Source organism: Cloeon dipterum, chromosome 3 (genome assembly GCF_949628265.1).
Source record: "Cloeon dipterum chromosome 3, ieCloDipt1.1, whole genome shotgun sequence".
Classification (NCBI taxonomy): Eukaryota; Metazoa; Arthropoda; class Insecta; order Ephemeroptera; family Baetidae; genus Cloeon; species Cloeon dipterum.
The window spans coordinates 5,928,589-5,936,087 of NC_088788.1; the positions used below are offsets into that span (position 1 = coordinate 5,928,589).

Here is a 7,499-nt window from a genome sequence, read left to right on the forward strand (position 1 = left end):
TTTAAATATTATATTCATTTTATGTTCTGAGAAGTAATTCTTTTAACGTAAATTAAAATCTTTTCCATTACCAACTTTGGGAACTAATTAAAGTTGGTGGTGTCTGAAATAATCCTGAAAGGGCACAACTTCACCGGGAGGGTAATTACTGGGGAGTTCTCTGCTCCTGGGCCCGAATTAATGCCTGGGCGTACGCGAAGGTTGCAACGTAATTCTAGATAAAAGGCAAATTTTTGAATAATCCCGCCAAGAAATCGGATATCCGCGGATAACTGTCCAAAATTTCAAAGTTTGAGTTAGAGTTGATTTAGGTTTCCTGATGACCTACATTTTAACTCCCTTCAACCCCCAATGCTGACAAATTGTCGGATCACCCTTTAAAACGCGTTTATCCAATTCGGATAGGATTTTGCATATCTTTTGGATATCCTCGAAAGACAAGTGACGGATTCTCGTCATCCAAATTTTGACCATTTTTGGATAGCATTTTGCACAACATTAAAAATGCTCTTTTTCCGTCATTTGGTATTTTTAACCAAAAATATTTGTATCCCAAATTGGATATCTGATGGATATCAATCGGATATCCAATGGCGGACAAGTCCAAATTGTGACTAATTTTGGATAACATTTTGCACAAAATTAAAAATGCTTTATTTCGTCATTTTTAGTATTTTTAATCAAAAATATTTGTATCTCAAATTGGTTATCTGATGGATATCCATCGGATATCCAATAGCGGACGATGAACTTAGAAAAATTTTATAAAAAAAATTATGACACGTTATTCCCTTATTTTTTTCAGCAAAAGTACAAACTTTTTAAAATTAAGAATTTGAAATGAAAAATAAAATTTCAAGTACACGGCTTTCGCATGCATTTTAAATAATTAAATATTTTTTTTAAAAATCTAAGAAAATATAATTATATTATTTACATAATTTCATTTTGAATTGACGAAGATTGCCTTTTTGTCCTCTTGCTAATATATTTTATATAATAATCTCAACTATCGTGTTTCCTATAATTTTAAATAATATTTCTACTCGTATGAAATGAGAAGAAAAAAGTAAGGAGAACTTTAAGATTAGCGCACGCGACTCATTCAGAGCTACATGCCGCAAAAGCGCGTTTAATTCAAAGTCATGCTCCGCATGAAACGCGTGCGGATGAGATGCATTATTTTTCGTTCTGCAACCGCACCAAACCGCACACAACGCATACACGCCCGCTCAATCAGAGTTGCCAGCTTCGCGCGCAGGCTGGCTTCACTTCATTCCAATCCACAAGCGCACAGTGTGAAATGGCAACAGCGCACCAGCGCAGACGACTAAGGCACTCGCAGCAGCAGAGTGCGTATGCATTCGCTCGCATTCTGCATCCATTGGACAATGGACAACAGACTTCGTAATTGAATAGTGTTTTGTGTGGTGCCGGTTCGCGTTCATCGAATTTAAAATGGAGTTGACTCGATGCAAATTTATGGAGTGTCTCTGGAGTACATTTCTACCCATCGGACATGTAAGTGTGTATTAATTTCATTAATAATCGTGTAATATTACATGCATAGTGTTTTATTGTGCATTCGCATAGCTTTTCTGCCTTTTCTTAAGACAATTCTGTTGTAATACTAAGCAATTATGTACACTACATAATAATTAACACATGGAAATTTGAATGATATTGCTTATGGCAATATTTTTAAATGAATTATTATGTACATATGTATGAATAATAATGCGTGCCGCGCGTGCGTAATATTGTAATATGTTTGTACTTGCGTAGAGCCCTTTGCAGCCGATTTTGCGTCCGCCTAACTCCCCCCATGTATTTATGTAATATATATACATATAATTAATGCAAGTTATGTATCATATTGCTCCGCAAAGTCTCAATAAATTTAAAAAGTACATACATACATAGCAAATAAGTAAATTTATGCATGTGATTTATCTAATAACAGTTAATCTATTTTTGCATTATTATTTTAGTCGTTTATGTATTTATGAAAACAATCACAGTACACCTTACTATCACCCTGCTTCGCCTTTAACTTAAAATCATTTTTGCTGTCTTAACTAGACATAATTATAATTATTTCTTTGGTCGTTTTAAGTTTTACCCGTAGTCCTTCTTTGTTTTCTGTTGCCTAACTGTTGCTGATTGCTCGTTTTTTCCGTTTTTTCTTTCAGTTCTCCTAGGAGTTTGATACGAAAAAACAGCGAGTGAGTCTTCCTCGGGAAAGTCTTACAAGAAGAGAAATATCAGGTAAAAATAAAACAAGCTACATAATTAATTTCTAAACCCGTTAATTCCATAATCTTATGAACTTCATAAAATATTTTTTTAAAAATAGGAGTAGAAAAAATTGTCCACATTTTTGTAAACTTTCCATTGAGTCGATAGCAGGCTAGTCGCTAGTCTATCAGTCAGATGGTCGTTGGTCGGAGAGTTTTCCAAAATCAATTTCTGTGTTTTTAATAAACTTTTTCAGGTATTTTAAAGGGTGATGGAATTTTCTAATAAATATCATTCGTTGCTGTTGCATCTCCTCTCTAAAATTACTTGTACATTATTTTTGCTCATTAGAGTTAATTTATGTATTAATGCCTAATTCCTCATATTTTTATCGGTTTTATTTGACTTTCATATTTTTTTTAAAATGTATACGCATGTAGTGTACTTTGTAGTTAATGTTTTCTCGTTTCAAGAGGTGGAATTTTTCTAAGGATCATTATTTTTTGCAGGAATGTGGCTGCTTTAGTGGATTTTGATGAGTGTTTGGCCTCTGGAATGTTGAAATGGACTATGCAGCCTCTTAATTATGGTAATTTTATTTATTTGGAACTCTTAATTATGGTAATTTTATTTATTTGGAACATTAAATTTTGTGAGAGTTGACTGCATTGAAAAGGATTGTTCACTAATTATTGTTTAATAATGCGCGTTGCTTTTCTTGACAAACTAAGTTGAGATTTTTTAGTATTCAATATAATACTTGCTGTTGCTGACCAATAAGAATTTGAAAATTATTACAATTATATTGGAATTAAGAAAATTAAATGCTGCCCATTTAGGAGTGTTCCAATTTTAGCCAATCAGTTTAATCCAGGGTAGTTTAAACTTGACCTTTGCCAATAAAAGCACAAACAGACAACCACTGAGTGGCAAATTAAGAAGCAAGAGTGGTCGGCAGACAGATAGTTATTAGAGATTCGCGAAAGCGAGAAGCAGCAGCACTAACCATGGGTATGGGATATGGGACAGAGCAAACTTTCCGTAGACATCACGTCCAAACCAAAGAAGGGTGAGATGGCCATCGATAGCACTGAGCTGGTCGAGAAGATCGTGGACAACAAAGAGAACCAAGCGCTGAATAGCACCACGCCCCACAACAGACACGTCCAGGATAACTGAAAGACAATGGTGATGTAGAGAAGGGTGCAGCTCCAGTGGTCAATGCCAAGAGGGTGGAGAGGCCGTTCCCGTGGAGGAGCACCTAGGAGGAAGGCCTCCTCGTCCAGCCCCTTAAATAAGCCTTAAAAGGAAAGGTTCAGCTTCTGCTCCATAAGCTCCTCACGCAAGGACAAAAGGCTGTCGCTAAGGAAGAGCAGGAGGCAACCCAGTAGACGGTGGCCGCCGCTGGAGAGGTCAAGAAGGACTTGAGGAGGCCCCCATGCAGGACGATGACGCCGAGAAAAGGCCTGAGGAGACCAAGGAGGCTGGCAGGGGTGACCGTGCAGCCCGCGACCCTCGTCGCAGTCACTGCCACCGCCGAAAACGCGGAAGAGAAGGCTGAGGAGACAATTGGGGTGGAATCCAAGAAGGCTGAGGTCATAGAGTTGACATCTGCCCCCGTCAACAAAGAGGCGTCAGAGCCACATGCCGAGCCCAAACTCGAGGAAAAGAAGGAAGAGGAGGAAGAGGACGCTGCCGCGCCTGAGGTCGCTCCTGTCAGGCCAGACGCACTGTTTAAGCCTGTGGAAGAGCCCACTATGCAGCTTTCGTCGTCGCCGTCACCAAGCCTGAGCCAAAGGCAAAGGTGGAAGAGGAGGCTGTCAACCCCGCCAAGGATGAGAGCGAAGAGAAGGGCAAGGAGGCTGCTCAGGAGCCCAAGGCAGCTGACACCGTAAAGACCGAGGAGTTGCGCAAGAAGCAGACAAAAATAAGAAAAAGTGGAATGAATACGATAGAAGTGCGCCGCCATTGAGGGAACCCTCATATCAGGCTTTAAATAATATAAATCGAAGATGAGAGAAGAAGAAAATTATAACATTCTTAATTTTGTAGCTTTTCTTTGTCAACTTATATTTTTTAATCTTTCACAAACACATACAAGGGGCCATGGTATATCCAAAGTTTTTTTATATTGTAAGCAAGAATTGCCTAGAAAATTGTTCATTAAATATTCAAAGTAGGGTGTACATGACATTTTTAAAGTTAAAGAATGCAACGTTTTGAATCTAATTTTTGAATTAAGTTTGCTCATTAGATTTCTACATTGACAAGCAAAATATTTATTGTAGAATCTGTCAAGATAAAATGTTTTTCTTCAATTTTTAAAATTAATGCTTGCAATATTTTTCAAAATCTAAAGTCTCCCAAAAAACACTCAAACTTAAATAAAAATGAAATGTGTATTTTGATTTTGAACTGCTTACTTTAAATTTAATTTTATTTACTACCAAATATCCTATAAACAGGACCCATTTAATGCTGTTCCCCAAAACAGCTTAACTATTACTGATAACGCTCAAATTTTGTTTCAGGTGTGCCAAATAGCTCCAGAACATTCTGAGTGACTCGGACGAGGAAGTTCTCTCTAAAATTGGGAAGTATCGAGTCATCTGCTGCCTGGTCAATCCTCCACCTCATTTGCATCACCTTCCCTCTTTGGATGACGACTATTTCCGTCCCAATGAAGGCCACGACCCTGATAACGACCGCCATTCCATTGACCACCATCAAATTCAACATTCTTGTAAAAGCCAATATGTAAGTTTTTACTCAAATAAAATTAAAATAAAAACTATAAAAAATTTTAATTTACAGTAAACCATATTTTTCCCAAAATTTTACAAATTTGCCCAGAAATATCGCCTGTCCAAAATTGGACAGTTTATGGACAGTCATACCGAGAAGGATATCCTGGTGTACAGGTCTCGGTATATCCAAAAGATATCCGCCGGATATCCATTACGGATATCCGAATTGTATCCGTTAGCGGATATCTTTTCGTCACTTCTTAATTATTTTTAGATCTGTTTTAGATGGGTATTCAATTTCATGCCAGTGTGGCCCAAAAATTAGACTATCCAAAATCCGACAAATTTAGGACAGTTATACCGAAGGATATCCAAATGTACAGGCGTCCGTATATCCGAAAGCATATCCTTCGGATATCCATTACGGATATCCGACTATCCGAAACGGATATCTTTCGGATATCTTTTCGCTATCTTTTTTCTTGGCGGGATTAATCATCTAGATTACTCATGACTAAGTTGTAATTGATAATGCGCTCTGTTTATGTGAAAGTTAATACTTATTGCATGAAATTCCACATAAACAGCGAATCAGAACACGAATCAGAATTTAAAAACTGCTTTGGATAGTGTATCATGGGACATGTTAAATTAGTCAAATAATTATAAATGCCATCCATTTCGTCGATTACAGCTTGAAAACTATCTATAAATACACTCTGAACGGAAGGTTTTAGAAACAAGATTTGGAATAATTGTACATTTTAGCGTTAATCATTCGGTACAACATTATAGTATCATCTAGTGCTGTCCGAACAATTGCAAACATGTCAAATTCATAAATTAAATATGGCAAATAATTAATGATTGTTGAAATTCAGAAATTCATTCATATTGTTAATTTTTGCTACTTTTAACTGTGCAGTTAAATATAAATTGGGAATATTTTACTTATTTACGACAGTCATGCAATTTATCAATTGATCAACTGCAAAGAAGAAAGAGGAGAAAAAAATGTATGCCTCGTGCAACAAATATCCCGAAAATGTAACAATTTCAGGCATGAAGATATTTCTCCTTACTCCAATATTTAAACTGAGAATCACCGCAGAGCGATATTCCATTTGAGGACGAGCAGGCAATACAACCTCTTCCACACGAAGCCCGACGGAAGATTTTCAAAGAAAGGCGACGATTTACCCTCTGTGCGTTTTCTGCTCTACCACATAAGCAGGTAAATTTCCATTAACAGTTCATGTGCTTATAATTATCTCAATTCGTAAAATAATCTGTTTTAAAATTTGATGAAACTTCCAATGATAGTATATTGTCTTGTAATTATTATATATCTATTTTGGACCTTTTAGAATATAAATTAATACCTTTGGCATATAATATTTTTAATTACAGTTAATTGCATATCGAGGAATGTATTTAATCAATGCTTAATATTTCGAGGTGTATAAAATCTAGTAAAGGGCGTCCAAGATAAATTCCATTTTTTAACTGGAATGCTAGCGAGGAATGAGGAATTGCATAAATTCCAATGTAAAATTCTGTTCATTCTTTTCATTGAAAAGATTTTTTTCACTCTACAGTAAAAATTCATTTGCTCAAATCCACTCGGCAGATCTCCCCAAGATGTTTGCTCAATTATCCAGTACAATTCAAAACGGAGGATCCAAGAAATATTTTGGTAAGTTTCAAATATATACTGAGTGTCACTACCTTTATTTTTACTTAATTTATACCGCGCACTAAAAATGGATGCCGGCGAAATATTTTATATGCAGTCTTGTTTTTCTCGCTCATAAGATTGTTTGTATTTTGCAGAAGATGTTGCTCAGGAAGCCAATTTCAATGACGAAAAGAACCAAAAATCTTTTCAGAAGGGCTTCTGTGTAGTTTGCGAGATACACAGCGACAAATTATTCAATCACATGAGTGACTACCACAAGAATAATGCTGGGGAAGAGTCAAAGTGCTACAGAATTTACAGCTTCGAAGCAGGCTTGAACTTCATGGCACCTGCCGGCGTACTCAAGCATGAGCTGGCAAAATGCGAAACATGCCTCGGTGTTTTCTACAAGCATCGCCTTGGAAACCATGGATGCGGAAGAAGTGAGGAAATGATTGACGAAGGAGTTGGAACTGGTTACTGCCTGATGTGCCAATGTCGGTATCCTGATGTTGAAAAGCATTGGAACAGGGAGCATTCTACTAATTTGAACTACGAGACAAAAATTTTACATCATGTTCGTACCCTTCTCCCAAAACGCACTAACGAAGATGCTGATCTGACTGTTTTTTATACAACATGCGACTTTGATTGCTGTCTTAGAATCAGGTACAAAAACCGCAAATTCCGCCATTTTTGTAAGACTTTCCGCCATATGTGGCAATAGAATAAGAACTCGTGTATTATGAGTAGTAAGCTTTCTTCCATGTATTTATATCAAAGCCAATTCAATGTCAATTCAATTAATTTGCCTGCCTTATAATTATTCGATATGA

At 36.7% G+C, this 7,499-nt stretch overlaps 1 long non-coding RNA gene across 1 annotated transcript; it reads left to right on the forward strand.

Annotated features, from left to right (window-relative positions):
• Positions 1-1,392: 1,392 nt before the first annotated feature.
• Positions 1,393-5,236, forward strand: LOC135939847 (uncharacterized). The gene is made up of 4 exons (XR_010574785.1): positions 1,393-1,521; positions 2,193-2,268; positions 2,748-2,827; positions 4,770-5,236. It is a non-coding gene; the product is annotated as an uncharacterized LOC135939847 (long non-coding RNA).
• The last annotated feature ends 2,263 nt before the right edge of the window (positions 5,237-7,499 follow it).